Consider the following 24877-nt stretch of genomic DNA (forward strand, 5'->3'; position numbering starts at 1 on the left):
GCTCAACAGGTTGAGCATCTGCCTTTGGGTCAGGGCATGATCCCAGGAATCGAGTCCCACGTCAGGGTCCCTGCATGGAGCCTGCTTCTTCCTCTGTCTGTGTCTCTGCCTCTCTCTGTGTGTCGCTCATGAATGAATAAATAAAATCTTAAAAAAAAAAAAAAAAAACACTGTAGCAGGCACAAATTCTTAAAACCATAACACACATGTTTTCAACACACTGGAAGCCAGAAATGCATGAACTGTGTTACCATTCATAAAAATAGGTAAGTATTATACACTTATTTTACAGATGAATATATACTAACAAAATGCTAATCACCAGTAGAAACACTGGAGGTCCACCTAATATTCTGCTTGGGGAAAACAGGAGTCTTGTTGCCAAGAGTTTGAAAATTGGGGGCACTTAAGTGGCTCAGGGTTATTTGTAATTATGACAGATGAAGGATGTATTAACCAACCTTATCTCATAAACATTTTGCAATACATATGTGTATCAAACCATCACCTTAGATACCTCAAACTTAGACAATATTATGTCAATTCTATTTAATAAAGCTGGAGAAAATAATTATTGTTACCAGTACACAAATACACCAAGTTATAAGCCTAAGGCACAAAACTCCAGTTGGAAAGTTCTGTGATGGCAGGAATCACATCTATTTTGCTCATCTCTATACTCCTAGTACTTATATACTATTTGATAATCAATATGCACTCAGTAAATACCTGCTGATAAATGCTGCCACTGAGATCTTTAGGCAAAAATATGTACCTGACCCACTAACACAGGAGAACTTCTTCCCACTACATGCCCGTATAAATGGGCTGCTGCCAGGTATCAAAGCAAATCTGGGTTGGTTAGTAACTGTAACTCAAACATGATTAATTTTTCACTGTTCAAGTTTAATTCTATTAAAATCATATTATAAATGAAATAGTATATTATTTATTTATAGTTAAAATAGGTGTGGACACCTGGGTGGTTGAGCATCTGCCTTCGGCTCAGGTAGTGATCCCAGGGTCCTGGGATCAAGTCCCACGTTGGGCTCCTCTCAAGGACCCTGCTTCTCCCTCTGCTTGTGTCTCTGCCTCTCTCTGTGTGACTCATGAATAAATAAAACCTTTTAATAAATTTTTAAAAAGACTTTGAAAACCACCAGCTTAGTACCTGGAGTTGGCAACCTATCAGAAGGGGGGTGCAAAGTTGCTGACACTTATCCTCCTGGGAAAAGATAACCACAAAAAAGACATCAGAATCCTAAAAACTTCTTTCATCCTATAGTACCAAGCATAGATTACTTTGAGGTTAATTCTTAAAAAGAAAAAATATGTTAGTACTCCAGCAGTCACACCTCAATGTCAATCACCTCATCTACAAAATCACCATGAGTATGGACATATATGATTTGCAACAAGGGTACCAAGACTATTCAGTCAGGAAAGGACAGTCTTGGGGATCCCTGGGTGGCGCAGCGGTTTGGCGCCTGCCTTTGGCCCAGGGCGCTATCCTGGAGACCCGGGATCGAATCCCACGTCGGGCTCCCGGTGCATGGAGCCTGCTTCTCCCTCTGCCTGTGTCTCTGCCTCTCTCTCTCTCTCTCTCTCTCTCTCTCTGTGACTATCATAAATAAATAAAAATTAAAAAAAATTTAAAGAAAAAAAAAAAAAAAAAAGGAAAGGACAGTCTTTTCAACAACGGTACTGGAAAAACTGGATGTCCATATGCAAAAAAAGTGAAATTGGATCCATACCTTATACTCTCCAGAAAAAGTAACTCAAACAGGGTTAAATATCCAAACAAAAGAGCTAAAATAATAAAACTCTTACAAGAAAACATAAGGAAAAAACTTCATGACGTTGATTTGTCAATGATTTCTTGGACAGGACACCAACAGGATAGGCAACAAAAAACAAAGTAGGTAAGCTGGACTTCATCAAAATTAAAAACTTTTGTACATCAAAAGACTCTATTAACAGGATGAAGGGGTAACCTACAGAAAGGTAGAAAAATATCTGAAATCATGTATCTGGTAAGAGATTGATATTCAGAATATACCAAAAACTCCAACAACTCAACAACAGAAAACAAAAACAAAAAATAGGCAAAGGATTTGAACAGATATTTCTCCAAAGATGATACTCAAATGGGAGCCAAGCATATTAAAAAACGCTCATCAATATCACTATCATTAGGCAAATGCAAAACAAAACCTCAATGAGATACCACTTCACATCCAATAGGATAGCTACTAACAAAAAGATAAAAAACAAAATAATAGAAAATAACAAGGTTGATGAGGATGTGAGAAAAATTAGAACCCCTGTGCACTGGTGGTGGGAATGTAAAATGGCAAACCTGCTGTGGAAAACAGTATGGTAATACGGCAGTTCCTAGAAAAATTAAAAACAGAATTACCATATGAATCAGCAATTCTACTTCTGGGTACGTATCTAAAAGAACTGAAAGCAGTATCTCAGAGATATTTGCACATTCATGCTCATAGCAGCGCTATTCACAATAACCAAGAGATGGAAGCCACCCAAGTCTCTATCAATGAATGAACAGATAAACAAAATGTGGTCAATACATACAATGTAATATTATTCAGCCTCAAAAAGAAAGGAAATCTTATCACATGGTACAACATGGATGAACCTTAAAGAACATTACGCTAAGGGAAGTCAGCCACAAAAAGAAAAATGCTTTAAGATTCCACTTATATGAGGCATCTAAAGTAGTCAAATTCATAGCAACAGAAAGAATGGTGGTGACCAGGGGCTGTGGGGAGGAAGAAGTGAGGGGCTGTTGTATAATGGGCACCGAGTATTGGTTTTTTAAAGATGTAAAAGTTGTGGAGATCTGTTCACAACAATGCAAATATACTTAATACTACTCAACTATACACCTAAAAATGGTTAAGATGGCAAATTTTCTTATGTAAATTTTACCACAATAAAAAAAATAGTATGCATGGGATGCCTGGGTGGCTCAGTGGTTGAGCATCTGCCTTCGGCTCAGGGTGTGATCCTGGGGTCCCAGGATTGGGTCCCACATCAGGTTCCCCGCGTGGAGACTGCTCCTCCTTCAGCCTGTGTCTCTCATGAATAAATATATAAAATCTTTAAAAAAAAATTAGTATGAGTAACTACTTCATGGGCAACTGTAATGATTCAGTCAGTAATATATGCAAGGGGCTTAAGAATCGTTCCTGGCATTTCAATAATAACTAACTAATGTCGGCAGTTGATAATATTATTAAGACATATTTACCACTTAATGAAGACAAATCCTGAATTGAGGATTATAAAGAAGATTTCATTGAAAAACAAGCAGAGAATTTAATAAGTACAGTAGGACTACGGAACCTGTAATCTTAGTTAGAGTGACCCCAAGAAACTTAAGTTGAGGGAGGTGGGTACAGCAATCTAGATCATTGGAACACAAAATCTAAGTATGGGAAAGTTATTGTGAAGAAATTGGGAAAAGTGCTACCTTGAGGTTCTGGTCATACCTTGAAACTCAAGAACAAGAGAAAAGAGATAGAACTTGCATTAGAATGCTAAGCAACCATTCCTTCAAATCTGAGCTTAACCAACAAATACAACTCCTCATAGAAATCATTTTGGCTAGCAAGTTGATACACAAAAGCCAGCCTGGTTGCTTACACTTCACAAGATTTTTTTCTCCACCAAAAGTTCTAACAAAAATAAGCGTTAAAATATAAAAAGCCCAATCTTCACCACTCAGAAAGCCTTTGGGATTAAATCCCAGATTCTCTACAAGAAACATAGAATTGAAATGGATAAACATTGGGGCTCCTGGGTGGCTCAGTTGGTTAAGCGTCTACTTTCAGTCAGGTCATAATCTCAGGGTCCTGGGATCAAATTCTGCATCAGGCTCCCTGCTCAGCAGGGAGTCCGCTTCTCCCTTTCCCTCTGCCCCTCCCCTCCACTCATGTTCTCTCTCTCAAATAAATAAATAAAATCCTAAAAAAAAAAAAAAGAAAGAAATAGATAAACACCATGCTCTTCTCTCATTGACCACCTGCTCCCAAGTAGGGAAGCAGACAAATGAAGAATATAGACTACGGAGGCACAAGAAGTTCTGTATCTTAACCTCAACACTACTGACTTTTAGACCAGATAATTCTTGGAGAGAGTAGGGAACATACATGAGTAATATTAGAGAATCCATTTTTCCAAATATAAGAATATATATATCTGGGGAGAGCCTGGCTGGCTTGGTCATACAAGTGTCTCCTAATTTCAGGGATGTAAGTTCAAGCCCCAAGTTGGATGGATATATTACTAAAACATAAAATCTTTTTTTAAAAAAATGTTAATCTAGGGATGCCTGGGTGGCTCAGCAGTTTAGCATCTGCCTTCAGCCCAGGGCATGATCTTGGGGTCCTGGGATCAAGTCCCGTATCGGGCTCCCTGCATGGAGCTTGCTTCTCCCTCTGCCTGTGTCTGCCTCTCTCTCTGTGTCTCTCATGAATAAATAAAATCTTTAAAAATAAATAAATAATTAAAAATTAAAAATTGTTAATCTGAAATACATCCCTTTCCCAGACCAAGATAAATGTTTACAAGTCATTTCACAATACTTAAAAGAGTAGCACTGAGGAAAATTTTGAGGTCAAACACACCTAGATTTGAATTCTGAATCAATCCACCATTTAGTTGAGTAACTGAAGCAAAATGACCAGGTTTTAAAAAAAAATACCATTATAAAGATCAATACAGAATGAACACTAAATAAAAAGAGAATTTAGTTATAGGGCACCTGGATAGCTCAGTTGGTTGGGCGTCTGCCTTGGGCTCGGGTCACAATCCCGAGGTCCTGAGATGGAATCCCGCACCAGGCTCCCTCCTCAGAGGAGGGAGCCCCTCCTCTGAGCAGACCCCTCTGCCACTCCCCCATGCTTGTGTGCTCACTCTCTCTCTCTCTCAAATAAATAAAAAATATTTTTTAAAAACCAGCTTTAAGTGCTAGAACTTTTTTATAACTGGTTTATGAAAAAAATATTTCTAAAATATACATCTTCCTACCTTAATGTAATCTAACCTTCTATAAACAATTCAAAGGCAACCATTTTGAACAAATGTCACTGTAATAACTACAGCTGACCCTTGAACAATTCAAGAGTTAAGGGCACAACCACTACACAGGCAGATATAACTTAAGACTCCCCAAAAATTTAACTGCTAATTGCCTATCACTGACCAGTAGGCTTACCGGTAAGTCAATTAATGTATATTTTATGTTCTATGTATTATATACTGTGTTCTTCCAATAAAGCTAGAGAAAGTAAGTTATTAAAACAAAACCAAAAAAGTTATTAAAATCATAAGAAAAATATATTTATAGTACTGTACTGCATTTATTTTTAAAAATCTGCATGTAAGTGGACCTGTGCAGTTCAAATTCATGTCATTCAAGAATTAACTATAAAGGGCAACCCAGATGGCTCAGTGGTTTAGTGCCGCCTTCAGCCCAGGGCATGATCTTGGAGACCCAGGATCGAGTCCCATGTTGTGCTCCCTGCTGCATGGAGCCTGCTTCTCCCTCTGCCTCTCTGTCTCTCATGAGTAAATAAATAAAATCTTTAAAAAAAAAAGAATTAACTATAAATATGACACAAATCTAGGGATGAGAGCTACCACAATAAATAATACAGATAATCAAATTTCAACACAATGGATCAAATAGCAAAATAAAAATAAAAATGAAAAATAAACCTTTTAATAGAGATTAAAAGTAGAACTGAGTCTTGAGGTTAAAAAGTATCAACAAAGGCAGATGACATAAAAAAATAAAAAAGGCAGATGACATAACAGAAGTTGGGATAGAAAAACTCTACGAAAAATGTAATTGCCTGCATGGCCTAAATGAACCAGAAGTGATAGGCTGTCCAAAAAAATACAAGAAAGCCAATTTGGGTTAGTAGAGAGAATGTAACAAAATAAGAGTCAGAAGAATGGAGTTCTAGTTTCAACTGCCCTACTTGACTGAGAGTATGTAGCTACATAAAGCCACTTAACCTACATCTATATCCTCATTAATAAGAACAGCACAAACCTACTTTGACACCTCCAACACTGTCAGGCAAACCAAATAATGTGATGAGAAATGCTGTTAAAGCTGTATGCAAATCACTTCGTACTATGAGCCCTGCAGAGTGATCGTACATCAGTCTAGAGCAGGCTTTGCCAATCTTTTTCACTTAGGACACGTACAGAAAATGCCAGTACTGGTACAGATACAGCAAGGTAAATAGGCCATGCTGTTGGTGGCCAGTAATGATCAGCCTTGAAGCTCTTACCACTCTGTCACCGACCATCCTCTCTGAGGACTCAGGAAATCAGTATGTCTGGTCCATCTGTGACACATTCAAAGCATTGTCTGGCACACTGGTTAAGACGCTCTAATTAAAACAACATGTCTAACGTGGAGCACTGTAAGAGGGACTGTAACACTTTCCACAATAACCAGCTGTGGCAAACAAAATGAAGGCCAAAGTCTGACTGTGATAGAACAGTACTACCTTGGACCCAGGCAATTGGAAGCCCCATCCTAGGCCTGGATCCTTGGAGGGCAAGGCCCTAGTCTCCCACCGGCCATGCCCCTGACCATGGCATGGGGCCAGCTGCTCTCAGGGCCTACACATCCCAGCCCTCACCTTCCCAGGACCACGGAATCTACTTATAGGTCTGCTCAGGTGTCTTCCCTGAGCTGATCCTCCCACAGCAGGTGATTCTATCATCAGTATTTACAGCCCCAGGCCCAAGGGATGGTCAAAAAGTTGCCGTGTGGTGGCACCTGGCTGCCACTACGGGGAGACCATGCAACTTTTGACCTTGGGGTTCTGAGTTTGAGCCCACTGGGTGTAGAGATTACTAAAAAATATACTTTCTTTTTAAAGTGGCTGTGTGAAAAGTATGTGGGGATGCATGTCCCCTCTGTGCAAGTACCAAGTCCCTCGTGCAAGGAACCTGGAGTGAGAAGGACAGGTCAGGTTGGAGCCCATTCTTTGCACTTCACTATGTTCTGTACTGAAACACAGAGGAATCTGAGAATTCTCTCTCTGATTCTGATTTTAGGTCATTATGAAGTTTTATTTATAAAGGTAGGCAATGGAACATCTTTATCAGTAAGCCTGATTTATAGCTTGCACATTTTTAGACATATGGCATATGGACTTTAATTTGGATTCCTGCCCTGAGTCCCAAAAATGTTAGGGATGGGCCAGGAAAAGGATCTAAATCCCTTGTCATATGAGCAAAAATTGAAGAAAAGGAGTACAGTTAGCCTAGAAAGCGAAAAGGCTGGTGGGAAGATAAAAGAACCAGCCATTTTTCACATGACAGCTAAAGAGCTATCATGTGAAAAATAAAGCAGATCCATGTTGTATTGGAAATGCAAGAAGGTACATTCCACTTTAATATAATGAGCAATTTCTAAACAACAAAAACTCTTTTTAAAAAGAGTTGGGCAGGAGCAGCCCGGGTGGCTCAGTGGTTTAGTGCTGCCTTTAGCCCAGGGCCTGATCCTGGAGACCAGGGATCGAGTCCCACATCAGGCTCTCTGCATGGAAGCCTGCTTCTCTCTCTCTCTCTCTCTCTCTCTCTCATCTCTCATCTCTCATCTCTCATCTCTCATGAATAAATAAAATCTTTAAAAAAAAAAAAAACGTGTTGGGCAGTCACGTAACTGAGCTTCCAGACGTTACAGAAGTAGAGGGCAGACGATTGCCCTCCAAGGATAATGTAGAAGGAATCCTGATTCTGAAGAAAGCTAAGATCACATACTCCCTAGAAGCTGACATAAATTGCAATATTCAATGATCTTATGAGCATTCAGCTTCACGAACACGCAGGGACAACCAGTATGAAATACAAGGCAAAATGGAAGTTTAACCTGAGATAACCCTTCTTTCTTAAAAAGTCCCTGCTGTCAGTTTACTCTTGTCATGTGCCTCTTCCCAAAAATTGAGGTAAATTCCTCTACTCTACAAAATTAACTACAAAATAAAGGCGAAGGCAGCCTTGCCTCAGGAATTTTCCCCTATCTGCCAGAAGATCATAACCTTCCCCAATGTTCCCAGTTGGACATCTGATTTATTATTGTCACTGAAAACCCTGTCTTCCATTCCCGTGACGGATTCAGGCACTTCTGTTATCAACAAGTATTTATTAAGTAAAAATGCTAGGGATACAGTATGTATCTATACAGGAGCCCCTGCCCCTCAAACACCCTGTGGAGAAGGGGGTTATAAATTAAACGTACCTTTCTGACAGAAGTATTGATTGATAATAAGGAGGCTGGGCCTGTGTGGAGGCAAGCAGTGTATGAGAAATCTCTGTACCTTCCACTCAATTTTGCTATGAACCTGAAACTGCTCTGAAAAATAAAGTTTACTAACAAGAAAAAAAAAAGAGGAATAAGAAAAACCTCACTGGGGGTGCCTGGGTGGCTCAGTCAGTTAAGTGTCTGCCTTCGGCTCAGGTCATGATCCTGGGGTCCTGGGACTGAGCCCCATGTTGGGCTCTTGGCTCAGCAGGGAGCCTGTTTCTCCCTCTCCCCGCTGCCCATGCTCTCTCTCTAGCTCTCAAATTATAAGTAAAATTTTAAAAAAGGAAGAACATCATTTTAACTACAGCCCAGTGAACAAAGAAGAGAATAAAGGACGATGAGGTTGAAGAGAGAGCCAGAAGCCAGATCATGCACGACAGACATTCTGCACCACACTACTCTTTGTTGGTGGGGACTGTCTTGTCCACTGTGGGATGTTTAGGCATCCCTGGCCTCCAGCCACTAGATTCCAGGAATGTGCTGCCCCTATCACCTCACTCTGAGACTGACAGTCAAAAATGTCTCCAGACGCTGCCAAATGTCCCCTAAGGGCAAAATCTTCCCCAGCTGAGGACCACTAATATAGGGTTTCATAAATTCCATGAGATGGAGGTTTTGTTTCCATGATAAAATTCTAAGTCTCAGTTTTAGTGTTAAGTGCATTAGAAAATCAGTAAGCAGGTGATATGATCAGATTCACATTTAACATTACTTCTGGCTCCTGGGCATGGGGTAGTCAGTAGGACAGAAACAAAAGTAGAGGCAGAGAAGTCTGTGGGTAGTTTTCCAGAGGAGAAAGGCTACTACCTAGGTTTTTAACAGTGATAAAACTGAGACGTAGTCAGGCTTCAGAGTATAAACTGGACCTGCCAGAACTTAAAATGAGATGAGAAGGAAAAAATGGGGGATGACTCCATGGGCCTGCACAAGTAGGCAGATGGTGGTGCCATTTCCTGAAATAGCAAAGACTAGGGAGAGGTGGCAAGAGGAGTAGATGAAAGAAAGAATAATGCATAGCTCTGCTCTGTTCACATTACATTCAAGGGGTCTATTAGACATACAAGTGGAAGAATGGAGTCAGAGGAACTTTGAGCTCAAGAGAAGAAAAACTGGTACTAGAGATGGGAATATAAGCCTCATAAGCATATAAGTGGTATCAGAAATGGTTATGAAAATAGATGAAATCACCTGAGGAGAGCCCAGGGACACTCCAAATTTTAGGGCGGCAGTAGGGAGATAGAGATAAGCCAGCAAAAAGACACGAAGAATGAACAGCAAGTAGGTCAGAGGAAGTTAATCAACTAATGTGAAATGTGAGAGGTCAATAATATGTAGACATTGAACCGATCACTGGCTTTGGCAAGACAGGTCACTGTAGCCTCGATTTAAAAAAAAAATTCATATGAACAAGTATATACCAACAAACTGAACAAACAACCTAGAAGAAATGGAAAAATTCTTAGAAACATACAACTTACCATGCCTGAATCAGAAAGAAACAGAAAATCTGAACAGACCTATTACTAATAAGGAGACTAAATCAAAAATCTGATGAAGGCAGGCCCAGCAGCAAAGGGCTGGTGAATTTAACCCAACAGAAGAATTATCAATCCATCTCAAACTCTTCCAAAAAACTGAAAAGAAGGGAATACTCCCAAACTCATTTTACAAGGTCAGCATGATCCTGATACCAAAACCAGAAAAGGGGCAGTCCGGGTGGCTCAGCAGTTTAGTGCTGCCTTGGGCCCAGGGCGTGATCCTGGAGACCCGGGACCGAGTCCCACGTCAGGCTCCCTGCATGGAGCCTGCTTCTCCCTCTGCCTGTGTCTCTGCCTCTCACTCTCTCTCTCTCTCTCTCTGTCTCTCATGAATAAATAAATAAAAATCTTAAAAAAAAAAAAAAAACAGAAAAGGACACTACTAGAAAAGAAAAAGAACTAAAGAACTACAGGCCAATATTCCTAGATGAATATAGATGCAAAAATTCTTAATAAAATGCAAACTGAATTCAGCAGCACATTGAAAAGATTATTCACCATGATCACGTGGGATTTATCCTTGGGATGCAAGGATGGTTCACTATACACAAATCAATCAATGAGATACATCACATTAAAAGAATGGGGGGAAAAAAGAACATAACCATCTTAACAGATACAGAAAAAGCAATTGAGAAAATTCGACATCCATTCATGATAAAAAGTCTTAAGAAATCAGGCACAGAAGGAGCATACCTCAACATAATATAGGCCATATATAACAAGCCCACGGCTAGCATCACGTTCAATGGTGAAAGTATGAAAGCATTTCCTCTAAGATTAGGAACAAGACCAGGGTATCCACTCTCACTGCTCCTATTCAACATAGTACTGGAAGTCTGAGCTAGAGTAATCAAGCAAGAAAAAGAAAGGTACCAGGTCAGGTATCAGAATTGGAAAGAAGAAGTAAAGTTGTCTCTATCTATAAATGACATGATTTTATATTTAGAAAATCCTAAAGACTTAACTGTTAGATCTTTTAATCAATTAATTCAGTAAAGGTGCAGGACACAAAATCGTTATACAGAAATCAGTAGCGTTTCTATACAGTAACAATAACAAAATCTCTAACAGAGAAATAAAGAGATCAATTCCACCTATGATAACATAAAAAACAAAATACTTGCACACAAATTTAACTAAGAAGATGAAGATCTCTACACTGAAAACTGTAAGACACTGTTGAAAGAAATCGAAGACACACAAAAAATTTTTAAAGAATTAAGAAAGAAAGAAATTGAAGACACAAATAAGTGGAAAGTTAGCCTAGGTCCATGGACTGGAAGAATTATACTGTAAAAATACCAATATTACCAAAAGCCATTTTTAGATCCAATGCAATCCCTATCAAGGATCCAAAGGCATGTTTTACAGTAGTAGATAAAATACTCCTGAAATTTATTTGAGACCACAAAAGATCCCAAATTGACAAAAGAAATCCTATGGGAGAACAAAAAGGGAGGCAATCACACTTCCTTTTCAAGCTATACAATAAAGCTACAGCCATCATGGTCACCAAAGCACAAGCAACAAAATCAAAAACAAGTGAACAACAACAAACTAAAGCTCCTACACAGCAAAGAAACCATCAAAGGGAAGACAATGTGCAGAATGGAAAAATATACTTAAAATGTACCTGATAAGGGGATAATATCCAAAACATATAAAGAACTCTTACAACTCAATAAATAAGTAAATAAATAAATTACCAACCCAGTTAAAATATGGACAAAGTCCGTGAATAGACATTTCTCCAAAGAACATATATGAACAGACGTTCAACATCAGTAGTCATTAGAGAAATGCAAATTAATTTTTTTTTTAATTTTTATTTATTTATGATAGTCACAGAGAGAGAGAGAGAGGCAGAGACACAGGCAGAAGGAGAAGCAGGCTCCATGCACCGGGAGCCCGATGTGGGATTCGATCCCGGGTCTCCAGGATTGCGCCCTGGGCCAAAGGCAGGCGCCAAACCGCTGCGCCACCCAGGAATCCCCGAGAAATGCAAATTAAAACCACACATACACAAGAACTCACCTCACACCTGTTCGAGCCATCACCAAAAAGACGAGATAACAAATGCTGGCATGGATGTGGAGAAAAGGGAACTCTTGTGTACACTCTTGATGGGACCATGAACTGGTACAGCCATTATGAAAACCAGTATGGAAGATCCTCAAAAAAATAAAAATAGCACCACGATATGATCCAGCAATTCCACTACCGGGAACAGATCCAGAGGTAACAAAAACACTGGCTGGAAAATATATTGCACCCCCACATTCAGTGGAGCATTATTTACAATAGCCAAGACACGGAAACAACTTAAAGTGTCCATCAATAGATGAATGGATGAGAAAGCTGTGGTACATATATACAATGCAGTATTATTCAGCCATTTAAAAACAAGAAAGTCTACCAGTGGCAACAACATGGATAGAACTTGAGGGCATTATGCTAAGTGAATTAAGTCAGAGAAAGACAAATACTCTATGATTTTACTTACATGCAAGAATCTTAGAAAAATTAGATTACATTTAAAAACCCCAAACTCACAGAAAATGAGAGAAGACTTTTGATTACTGGAGGTGGGAATGAGGAGAAGGGGAAATTGGAAGAAGATGCTCAAAAGGTATGAACTTCCAGTTATAAGATAAGTAAGTCCTAGGGATGTTGTGTACAACATGATGAAGAAAGCTAACACTGCTATAGGATACATAGGAAAGGTGCTAAGATAGTAATTCCGAAGAGTTCTCATTACAAGGAGAGCTTTTTTCTTTTCATTCTAAGAGAAGATGAATGTTAGCTAAACCCCTTATGGCAATCATTTCACAACATATGTAAATTAAAACATCATGGTATATGTTTCATTTATACAGTGATGTCCATTATTTCTCAATAAACCTGGGGGGAAAACCAATTTCAGTAGAGCGTTAGAACAAGAAGAGCTCAAATGAATCAGGCTATAAAAGAGAATGAGTGATGAGGAAGTAGACATAGCAAATATAAACAACTGTTGCTGCATAGGGATCAAAGAAATTGGGCAACTGATGCCCAACTGGGTGGCTCAGTGGTTGAGCATCTGCCTTTGGCTCAGGTCGTGATCCCAGGGTCCCGGGATTGAGTCCTGCATTGGGCTCCCTGCAGGGAGCCAGCTTCTTCCTCTACTGATGTCTCTGCCTCTCTCTCTGGATTTCTCATAAATAAATAAATAAAATATTTTTTAAAAATGGGCAACAGCTGAAGGAAGTCATAAGCTGCAGGAAAGGGTGATTTAAGAAAAAGTATTTATTTGGTTAAGATACTAGTGACTCAAGCAAGAGAGAATTTTATTCCTCTCTCACTTAACCATCTGAAGATAAATGAGCAGTTCATGGCTAGTAGGTAGGTGGCTCTGCTCCACAAGGTCACCCAAGGATCCATCTTATGAACCCTTCTCCTACTAAAACGTTGCTCTCACCTATAAGGCTGAATAATGTGTACCAGCACTACAGTGTCCTCAGCAAAAAGGGGAAAAAGGAATAGAAAAGAACTAGCTTCTTTGCTAAGGCCATGACCCAGAAACCATACACATCACTTCCGGTCACACCTACTTAGCCAAAATTTCATCACATGGTCACACCTAGCTGTAGGAGAAAGACAAGGAAATGTAGTCTAGTTGGGCACCATGTCCCCACATAAAACGTGAGGGTCCTATTACTGAAAGGAAGGTGCAAGAACAGCATTCGGTGAATGATTAATCATCATGGCTGCAAGTAACATAAGGCATGTCAGCATACAAAAAGAGATAATCCAATAAGAAGAGAATGATAATCTACAGAAGAAAATAACTGCAGGGACGCCTGGGTGGCTCAGTGGTTATGCGCCTCCCTTCGGCCCAGGGTGTGACCCTGGAGACCCAGGATCGAGTCCCATATCGGGCTCCCTGCATGGAGCCTGCTTCTCTGTCTGCCTGTGTCTCTGCCTCTCTCTCTCTCTCTCTCTGTGTATGTGTGTGTGTGTGTGTGTGTCTCTCGTGAATAAATAAATAAAATCTTTAAAAGAAAAAAAAAGAAAAAGAAAAAAGAAAACTGCATAAGTGAAGGCCTTAAAAAAAAGCAAAAATGAATAACATCCAAGGCACAAACTTACTGCCTCAGAAGCAAGGACACATGTCTTGCCACTTCTCACATGCCTGACTTTTCAGGAGAAACGCTGTCCCTTGAATGCATTTCCAGGAAATTTAAATAACCCTTTCTCAGTTTCTAGTAAATCAAGCTATTACACAGAATGAGTGCAAAAATCTGGCCTGGATTGAACAGTTCATATGGGCTGTCCCTGACAAGCTGATTCAGAGAGTGGCTGTTCTGTTAGAGAAAATATAACCAAATTTCAGAGCTAGATGGAGACTACCAGGCTCATTTTACAAATGTTCAAAGGCCACAAAGTATCCTCTCCAACAGTACATCCCAAGTCCTCAAACTGCCACATCAAGGATCATCCCAATATCCTCTTGCCTACTCTTTTATAACATTCTTTTTCATAATAGAGCTATCTTCCCAATGAAATCAACACTTCCTGAGAGTACGGACTCAATGCCATCTTTTTTTAATATCTATTTTCTACTGAATCTCACATGGTGCAAAATACATGTATGTACTCAAAGGATACTTTTCAGTTCAGTGATAAAAGATCTGGTTTCCCTCATCCTACTGGAGCCAGTACTGCTACTGAATCTGGAAGACCACTGGATATACAGCAACTACTAAGAACTGTCAGGTTCTCCATCCTACACAAAAGGAAATAAAAACAATGAAGTCAAGATTAAGCCTTGTCCAAGATTATAAGATTGAACCCTAAATAATGAAGATTTTACTATTTGAAGGCAAAGAAATGAAAATAAATAAATAAATAAATAAATGCAAAGAAATGGAATATCTACTTTAGAATTCTTACCCAGAATACACTGCTTTTTTTCTGATAGAGACAATGCAAACATATTGGAACACTTCATAATGCATACGTCATGCATGCTTTTCCTCTCAATGCTTTCCATCTCCGCAACCTCCAGTATTAGTGTACATTATAGTCCACAGTACAAAATAAGGTAGTAGGGACGCCTGGGTGGCTCAGTGGTTTGGCGCCTGCCTTTGACTCAGGGTGTGATCCTGGAGTCCTGGGATCCAGTCCCACATCGGGCTCCCTGCAGGGGGCCTGCTTCTCCTTCTGCCTGTGTCTCTGCCTCTGTGTGTGTGTGTGTGTCTCTCATGAATAAATAAATAAAATCTTAAAAAAAAATAATAAGGTAGTAAATGGATAAATGACTGTAAGACAAGTAATAAGATCTCTCTGAAAACCAGAATTCTACTTCTACTCTGAGCATTCCTGGTTCATGTATTTGTTATAAGAAAATAAACAAAGAGGCACTTGGGTTGTTCAGTGGTTGAGCATCTGCCTTCCACTCAGGGCATGATCCTGGTGTCCTGGGATCGAGTCCCACATCGCGCTCCCTGCATGGAGCCTGCTTCTCCCTCTGGCTGTGTCTCTGCCTCTCTCTGTGTTTCCCATGAGTAAGTAAATAAAATCTTCTTTCAAAAAGTAATTAATTAAACCAAAGACCTCCTATCTCATTTCCTTTTACCTGCCCTAAAACAATCTCCTTTCAATACCATGGAAGACCTCCTTGTCCAGGTTTACTGTGAAACTGTAAACATCTATTTTACTAAATCTCTGTATTTTACTACCTTGGGGAATGTTCACTCTCAAACTACACTTCTCTAGATAATCTCTGGTTGCTTTTGTGTGTTTGTTTTAACCTCAAGAGTAAATACTGTCTCCTCAGGACACTGAGTCTTCTTTAAGCCTCTACCTTTTTTTGAGGTGCTACAATTAGAAGCCTACACCTCAGTTCTCTCCGGATACTGCTGTTCTGTTTTTACTGGAGGGCCCTTTTGCTTCTTTCCCCCTGTTCTACCAAGGACAGGGCAGAAACATTCACGTCCTCCCTTATCTCCCTTGGATCATCCCACTGCACTCAAGCATCATCCAAGGCAGAAACTGCATGATTTGCAGGAATGCAAGAGCCACAATGACCCCAATTCTGTTTTGTTTAACTCAGTTAGAACAATGACCTTTATTTGTGCACTTTTAATTTGGTATTCATGTTAAATAAACCAGTACTTGAAGTTGAGAAGCACATCCAATTTCTCAATTGTAAGATAATTTAAACCAAATACTTCAAAAAGCAGCTTAGTATCAAAGCCTCTAGAGAGTAAAGTAGGTCTACCTTTAGAAAAAAATAGTTTTATTGTTTCAACTCTGAAGAGGATGTTCTGGAGATGCTAATGCAAATCATAAGGGAAACTCAGAGTCTCATACACATGTAAGGAAAATTATCTAACACCCTGGCCTCATTAAAATAGGTTCTTCTCACATATCTTTCTCAAAAAAAATACCAGTACCAAATTAGAAGTGATATTTAAATTCAGTTTGCAAACTTAGAACAGTACCAGGGAGTGGTTAAGAGCCAGGATCTCCAAAACAGAGCAGAATTTTCCTTCCAACCATTCTTTATCATCTAAATAAGCAAGTGATTGGGATGCCTGGGTGGCTCAGCAGTTTAGCACCTGCCTTCAGCCCAGGGCGCGATCCTGGAGACCCGGGATGGAGTCCCACATCAGGCTCCCTGCATGGAGCCTGCTTCTCTCTCTGCCTGTGTCTCTGCCTCTCTCTCTGTGTGTCTCTCATGAATAAATAAATAAAATCTTTAAAAATACATAAATAAATAAGTGATTAATAAAAATAAAGTACAATTTATGGGAAATCTCTCAAGTTATTCCAATTATCAGCTATTAACTAATGTTTTCACTAAAGGAGAAAATTCAGTAACAAGTAACATACCACTAAAGAAAACAACTCTGTAATACAGGGGCAAGGGTGACCTACAATATTTTAGGCATAATCATCATCATTATAATCATCATCTATGACTCACTGAGTGCTTACTATATATCGTGTTAAGCATTGACAAGTATCATTTCATTTAATCGTCACTACAAATTTCATTTAATCATCACTACAATGTCTAAGGCAGATTCTCTAGTTATTCTCAATCAAGGAGATACCTGACGAATCAAGATGTTAATTAATTTGTCCAGGATCAAAGTTTATAAATATCACAGCTGGCATTCGAACATAAGTCTATGTGGCTCCAAAGCACAAATGAGCACCTTTCCAGGGGTCTTAGCCACTAAAATGCTATGACAGGAAATAAGGCCTGTGCTCAGTAAAGCAAAAAAATTTAAGTCCTAAATCAAGGGTTGGCAAACCTTTTCTGTAAAGGGCCAGATCATAAATATTTTAAGCTCTGCAGGCCACGTCTCTGCTGCAAGAACTCTGCTGTTGTACTGCCAACATAGCCATAGACAATACAGAAACAAATGAGCATGACTGTGTTCCAGTAAAACTTTATTTATGGGCACTGATATTTGAATTTTATATAACTTGTGCATGCTATGAAATGTTCTTTATTTTCCCCCATCATTTAAAATTTTCTAAGTCATTCTTAGTTCGTAGGCCATACAGAAAAACAGGCTGTGGCCACATTTGGCCTACAGAGTAAATTCTGCCAACTTCTATACTAAATAATGCAGACAAATATAAAGTATTTTTTTACTCAACAGTGCTTCTCACAAACCCTGGCTTATAACCTCCTTTGATTTGGGGTTTTGGAAGATTTATTTATTTTAGACAGAGAGCCACACTAGCGGGGAGAGACAGGAAGGAGGGTTGGGGAAGAGAGAGAGAGAGAGAGAGAGAGAGAGAATCCTCAAACAGACTCCCTATGGAGCCCAACACAGAGCTGGATCCCAGGACCCTGAGATCATGACCTGAGCCGAAATCAAGAGCCAGCCGCCTAACTGACTGAGCTACCCAGGGGCCCCTCCTTTAATATTTTAAACTGATACTTTAAAGAAGCTCAAAGTCTCAATAAGCTTGACATCTGTCTCAGAATAATCAAAAATTCCAAAGAATCCAAAACTCTAGGCACTACATAAGGATTTCCTAAGAATGAGAAAGAATCACAAAATTTTGGAAGTGGGAAAAAAAAACTGGGGGGAAGTGGAAAAGCTCTAACACATTCTCATTCCTTATGTGCATTTTTAAAAATTGATGTTAAGGGGCAGCTCAGGTGGCTCAGCACTGCCTTCAGCCCAGGGCCTAATCCTGGAGACCTGGGATTGAGTCCCACGTGGGGCTCCCTGCATGAAGCCTGCTTCTCCCTCTGCCTGTCTCTGCCTCACTCTCTCTCTCTCTCTGTGTCTCTCATGAATAAATAAATAAAATCTTTTAAAAAAAATTGATGTTAAAATATTTAAAACAAAAATACTAAATTTATATGTAAAAAGTGATACTTTACATGTATAAAAATTTTTACACGGCATTCTCACATTCTTTCTCTCATCTCATCCTTCACAACAACTTTGTCAAGGAAGACAATGCAAGCCTTCTCATCTGTTTTGTACATAAGGAAAACAAGCTCAGAAACATAAATTACCTGCCCAAAAAAGGGACCATGCCACACAAGCTACTAAATGGCAAAACTGCACCCGTGACCTGGTTTCAAGTCCTGCTCTCTTAACTACTTCCACGGACATCAGATTTCACATTAACAGGTTAAATCCTAAAAATGCTGAAGAATATTACCCATTATCTATAAATTACAAGATAACAAAATCTTTAAAATACACTGAACAATGTTTAGTTCTGGGGCAGCATGGGTGGCTCAGCGGCTTAGCACCGCCTTCAGCCCAGGGCCTGATTCTGGAGACCCGGGATCGAGTCCCACATCGGGTTCCCTGCATGGAGCCTGCTTCTCCCTCTGCCTGTGTCTCTGCCTCTCTCTCTCTCTCTGTGTGTCTCTCATGAATAAATAAAATCTTAAAAAAAAGAAAAAAAAGAAAAACAATGTTTAGTTCATTTTGTTCCATTTTTCTTCTGCTACCACAGGCTTCTGAAGAAAACAGGTGCTACTCCTTGACATTAATTAAACGCATTTATAGTTAACAGTGAATCTATATACCCTGTGCATACAATATACCCAGGCCCGGCCCGGAAAGGGAAAACACCGCTGAATAAGACATCTAAAGAGAAAATAAGAGAAAGAGAATGGGAGGTGGAGATGAATGTATTGCCATTAAAGTGTCTCACCCAGCTGACGACTGGAAAATGATGTGGAGGCTGGGCAAAGAAAATAAAAGGAACAGAACTACTGGAATTGAAACCAACATCAAAGACTCTAATGACAGTTGAACCTGCCCGACTGCTTCCTAGTCACTCCCTAGAAAACAAAACAGTTACATAACCAGGGAAGGTTCTTCCAACTAACATTTCCTCTGTGGCCCACTTACACTTTATCGCCCACCTCAACGTGCACCACCATGCAGTACACCGGGCCTCCACGCCAGCTATGGCTGGACAAGTCTCTGTCCAAAGTGCTGCTTTAGTCCATGGGCTGCTATAGAGACCACGGTATGAAGATGAGTGGCTTGAGCACAGTTCCAAACTGGCACCATTCTAGAGACGTGTCCTATAAAGCATCACCACACATCCAATTTGGGGAAGGAGGTAGACTCCAGATTTTCCTGAGAATGGAAATCGGAACACCACAGTCCCTCATCTTCACAAATAGCCCTATTAAAAAGAATTTATACCAATGAGTACTTGAAAAACTCTGAGGTCATGTTGGAGCAGCAATTAAGCTACAATTTCCTTCAACTCTCAAGTGCAAGGAGCAAATATCAAGATTCTGAGTTGGACTGCAGTTTACCCAAGAGGAAAATTCTATTAATGCATCATAACCATCACAACTCAAAAATACTACAACAAATCCTACTGCGGAATCAAACTGACACATTTCCTGGGCTCCCATAGCCTCTGTGCTCTAGTACCATACGCTTTTCCTTCTTCCAACAGAAATAAGAATATAGACAATGTTCGCCAGAAGCAACCAGTGTATCAGAAGTTATTCCCACTCACACTGACTTAAAAAGGTCTAAATCGGTGCCAAACAAAACTCCGAAAGAATGGAAAATAAAAGAGATGCTGACAACAATGCAATGTGGCCCAGCTGCCAGCTACCCATGTAGCATCATGCAGCGCCCGAAGCACTTTAAAAGCAGATTGCAATTCCACATGCAGATCAAAATCGTAATTATCCAAATTCTATTTCCTGAAAGACAACTATTAAGCCGCATCCCAAGCATCCTGCGGTCGGGCCCTCTCCCCTCCAACCTCCTGTAGGCGTCAGCGACTGAAGGTGAAGTTGCAAAGGGTCCAGAAGTAGGCTAAAGCTAAGAAAGAAAGAAAAAAAAAAAACAGGTTTGACTTTCTCTCCCTACCGTTTCTTAACGATACTATTTCGCGAGAATCTTTTACATCAATATTGAGCCGAGTCAACGAAATTGAGAAAGGCGGCGGTAACACCGGGGTGGCGGGTGAGTTCAGGGCGTTGGGGGGGGGAGCACTAAGTCACCAATATCGTGCAGTATGCGGCGGCGACTTCAGCCAATTAGAACGAGGAGAGGGAAAACTCTGAGGGCAGAGCCGGGCACGGCGAGGTCGCCGGCGGGCAGCGCCCGGGTCCCGGGCCCAGCGCCCCCGCCCCCGCCCCCGCCCCCGCCGGCCGGGCCCCGGGGTCGCGCTCCCGCCCCGCCGAGCCTCGGGCGCGCTGCAGGCCCGGCCGCCCCGGCCGCGGGGGCTGCAGACCGAGCGGGTCCGCGCGGGGGGCTGGGCGCGCTCCGGGGGCCCCCGAGGTGCTCTCCGCGGCTCGCGAGCCGGATCCTCGGCTGCGGAAAGAATTCCTTCCAGGAAGGCAGGCCGGGCCCCGCGGCCCCCGCGGCCCCCCCGCCCACGTCGCCCGAGCCCCCGGCCCTGCGCGGCCCGCGCCTTACCGAGCCCCGCGGCCCCGCCGCGCCGCCGCGGCCTCGCTGCGCCCCGCTCGCCGCTCCGTGTCTGCCCTCCGCGGGCGCCGGGCCCGCGCCCTCCTCCTCCTCCTCCTCCTCGCCGCCGCCGCCGCCGCGCCTAGAGCCTGGCCGCCGAGGGCAGCCGCGGGGGCTCGGCCGGGCGCCCCCCGCGCCAGCGCCGCATCCCGCCCCGCCGCGCGCTCAGCCCCGGGGGCGGGGACCCGGGCTCCGGAGCCGCCCCCCCCCCCCGGCCGCGCCGCGCCCGCCCGCCCCCCGCGGAGTGGCCCCGGGTGCCCGAGCCCCCACCCCGACGCCCTCGCCTCGGGCCGCCCCCGCCCAGCCCGCGCCCGCGCCGCCCCCCGCCCCCCGCCCCCGCCCGCGCGCCCGGCCTCCGCCTCCTCCGCTCCGCCTCCCCCTGCGCCCGCGACGCCCGCAGCGGGGAGAAGAGGCGCGCCCCCGCCGCCGCCGCCGCCGCCGCCGCCGCCGCCACGGGCACGGGCACGAGCACGCGGGGGGAGGGCGGAGCGTGCGCGCGGCCGCGGCGGCGGGGGCGCGCCCGGGCCTCGCCTGCTGTTGTCCGGGAGCGCACGTGCACCGCGGGGCGCGGGGGCGCGGCGGGGGGCGCGGGGGGAGCCCCCGGGAAGACGCCTCCTCCGCGGCTGCGGCGGCCGCTCCTCTGCGCCCCCCGCCGACCCCCACCGAGGTCACCGCGCGGGGCCTGGAGGCGGGAGCAGCCGGGGCGCCCCAGCTCGGCCGCGCGGGGTCATCCGCTGCGCCCGGGAACCGGCGGCCTACAAGTTCCTTCCGTCGTTGGCCCCTTCGTTCCTGGTTATGGACCAGAAGCCTGCAAGGGACATGGCCGGGGACAGAGAGGACGCGCAAGGGTGCGGGAGTAGCAGCCCCCAAGGTGCGTGGCTGCACTGAAAAGCGGTTTTTGGAGAAAGTGAGGGAGCTCACAGGGGTGCCCCCGCACCCCACCGCACCCCACCGCACCCCAGCCCGCCCGAGGATGACACTGCCCTCCCTTCTCCCCCCGGTTCCTTTTGTTCAGCCTCCGGAGACCCAGCAGCACTTCCACCTGCAGCAACCATCTGTGTAACGGAGTAGAGCTTGACATTCCTCCGTTCTATTTTGGTGGTTTTCTTTTATAATGGGCCTTTCACTCCTGATACATTTAGTGTCTACATGTTGGGGAGGAAGGGGGGGCGGTTAAGCTACACAGTTTAACTCCTTCGTCTTCAAACCTACAGATGCCAAATACTGCATCGTCTAATGTCACTGCAGTGGCTCGGGTCCGCTCAGCGTTCAGTCACGTCAGTGGGTGTCAGTGAATAGAAAACGTGGCCTTGACCACACTTCACAGAATTTCAAGGGCATGTCTAGGAAACGGGATTCCAACACAGCCTGGGGAGAAATCAGGGAGTGAACACGCTGAATATTCCCACTCTTGGCTGCTTCAGTATAATCAACGTTTCTTTGGGGGCACCTGGGTGGCTCAGGCCATTACGTGTCCGACTTGGGCTTTGGTCATGATCAGGGGGTCCTGGGATGGAGCCCGAGAGAGTTGGGCTCCCAGCTCAGTGGGGAGTCTGCCTGTCCTCCCCCCTCCCTTCCTCTGCCCTTCCCCCTACTTGTGCGTGCTCTCTCTCTCTAATAAATAAAATATTTTTTTAAGTGACCAAAGTTTCCTTCAAGACCAAGATTCTGCATATTTGCTAGCAGAGAACGGGGAAGGGATAGAATGAGAAGATTTGCGTAGAGGGACAAACCAGGATGAGAACATTTAAAGAAGCCTAGCTCAAATAAATTATATTCTAGTACCCTAGCCATCTCCTGGAAACAGGTACACTCAGGGTCCACACAGTCTTGATGGATGCTTCCTAAGTACTGGAGAAACAGCAAGATAAATCATGAAAACTGGAGGCCTTAATCCTAATGCAAACCCATAGTTTAAAAATTGCTTGCTCCAAACTGCAACAGTCCCAGGGGTTTGCCTTTTGGCCACAGGGAGCCCTCTCTGGAGAGAGCGACATGTATGCAGAGAGGAATTCAGAAACTTGTGTTGTTCCCAGGATTGGTGAGCATTAAACACAAAACTTCCTGTGATGTCAAGAAGCCAGCACGGGACATTAAACCAAGTCAGCATGGGAAGCAAGTTTTACTTACCCAAGGCTCTGGTCCCTTGCCTACTCTCACTACAAGAAAGACATTCTGCATTCTTTTTGAATGTCTTCACATCCCACAGTTTTGCCCTCACACCCCAAAATTCACCCGCAGTGGCTGAGTATTATTAAGTGGTTTATATGCTCAACCGATGGAGAAGGTGAACAATACAGAAAGGAGCTAGGATTTATGCATACGTTGGATGACACAGATATTGTACTTCAGAGTCTCAAAACATTTTGGTAACTTTCCCCCTGTTGCTATTATATCTCGTTCAGAGAAAGAACAAATGGATTCCATATGTGTATTCCAAATGTCAGAGATGTTTGAGCAAGCTCAAGGGTGCTGATGCTCTTTACTCTTGTTCTGAGTCAGCACTCCCTCTCCTTGGAAAGAAGCATCCAAATATCCTATGAATAATAGTTACTATCACTAAACCAGCAGAATAACCAAAGGTTGTGATTTCTGGGCAACTGCAGCCATGTGAACTTGGTGTTTCAGGTGTTTGTAACCAATTACCTCTGTCCTAATAATACCCTTCATGATTCAATATATGTGTCCCCCCAAACTGCAACATCGCCTCAAAGAGAAAAAGCCTGTCTAGCTGTAAAATGTGCTAATATTATTACGTAATGTTAAGTAGCTGCATTTGTTATGGTTTGAGTGAATATTCCCAAGGTGAGGGGCAAGAGAGGAAAAAGCAAGGCAAATCCACCCTCCCTCTTAAGCTGTTGGAGGCCTCAGCCTGACACTGTCATCCTCCAGGCAGGAGCATCTGGGCTCACTCCTGGCATCTCTGATCTGTTGCCCTGCAGTCCCCTCCAGGCACTGAAGCAGCGTCATGGTGCAGACAAACAGAGCCAGCCAGAAGGGCAGCCACACAGGCAACTGCAACACTCACCTAACCTTGAGTTTAGAGAGATCCTGGGAGTTGAGCAAGGGAGAGAGGGAGGCTTATTCATCTCCAGATTGAATGCTCAACAGCTGCCTTGAGAAATAGGAGTTGCTGAAAATGAGCCACGTTTAATAGAGAATTTTCCCAAAACGACATTTGACATTACCTTGCCTTTTTTTTTTTTTTTTTTTCTTTTTGGTCCTGGCCCCGGGGGCCAGCTCCATAAAGTGTCCCTATAAAACAGGACAACAAAATAGATTTTTTTGAAAAAAAATGTATTCTCTGTGTTGCTTTCTCCTAGCTGGTAAGGATGGCCATGGAGTAGCCTCTCTTTAACATGGAGCCCTTTGCAACAGAAAGCTACTATTGAGCAATGTTTTAGAAAGCAGTCGGCAGTCCTATTCCCTGGGATGTGACACATCCCTGGGGGCATGCATTGAGATGCTAAACTTCCCATCTCCCATCCTCTTCTGGTCACATTTGGTTCACATTAGCCTCTATCACAATAATTTAGGACTTTGAGTTGTTCTCCCACAAAGGTTTTGCTTTTCAGTCATTGAACCTTCCCACCAGCTCTAGCTCTACATGTCTGCTGTGAATCATTCGGCCTAACGGTAGCTCCTTTGCTGTCTCTTCCCTTTGGGTCCTTCTCCTCTTCCAGGATTCTAAATGTTGGCTGCCCCAGGGCTCTGACCTTGGGCCTTTTGTATTCTTTTTATACTGCTTCCCAGGGCAGTCTCCTTCAGCCTTTGCCTTTAAATAGCCTCCATACAGTGATGTATATCTTTAACCCTGACCTCTACCCAGCACTCCAGGCTCATATATCCAGCTGCCTACAAGGCATCTCCATTTGGATATCTCAAAAGGTATATGTCCAAAACAGAACTCTTCATTTTTTTAAAGATTTTATTTATTTATATCATAGAGCATGCACAAGCAAGAGGAGCAGGAAAGGGAGAAGCAAGTTCCCCACAGAGCA

General features: G+C 43.0%; 1 protein-coding gene across 2 annotated transcripts in view; it reads right to left on the minus strand.

Annotated features, from left to right (window-relative positions):
* The window catches only part of ARHGAP32 (Rho GTPase activating protein 32), a 291519-nt gene extending 270615 nt beyond the window's left edge, over nucleotides 1-20904 (minus strand). The window contains exon 1 of one of the 2 annotated variants that reach the window (XM_072822689.1): nucleotides 20829-20904. The gene's annotated coding sequence lies outside the window, so the exon portion shown is untranslated. Of the gene's footprint in view, nucleotides 1-20169; nucleotides 20189-20828 lie in introns of those variants that run through there. The other variant, XM_072822691.1, reaches the window with a different exon arrangement.
* Between the last annotated feature and the right edge of the window lie 3973 nt (nucleotides 20905-24877).

This window comes from Canis lupus, chromosome 3 (genome assembly GCF_048164855.1).
Source record: "Canis lupus baileyi chromosome 3, mCanLup2.hap1, whole genome shotgun sequence".
NCBI classification, from domain to species: domain Eukaryota; kingdom Metazoa; phylum Chordata; class Mammalia; order Carnivora; family Canidae; genus Canis; species Canis lupus.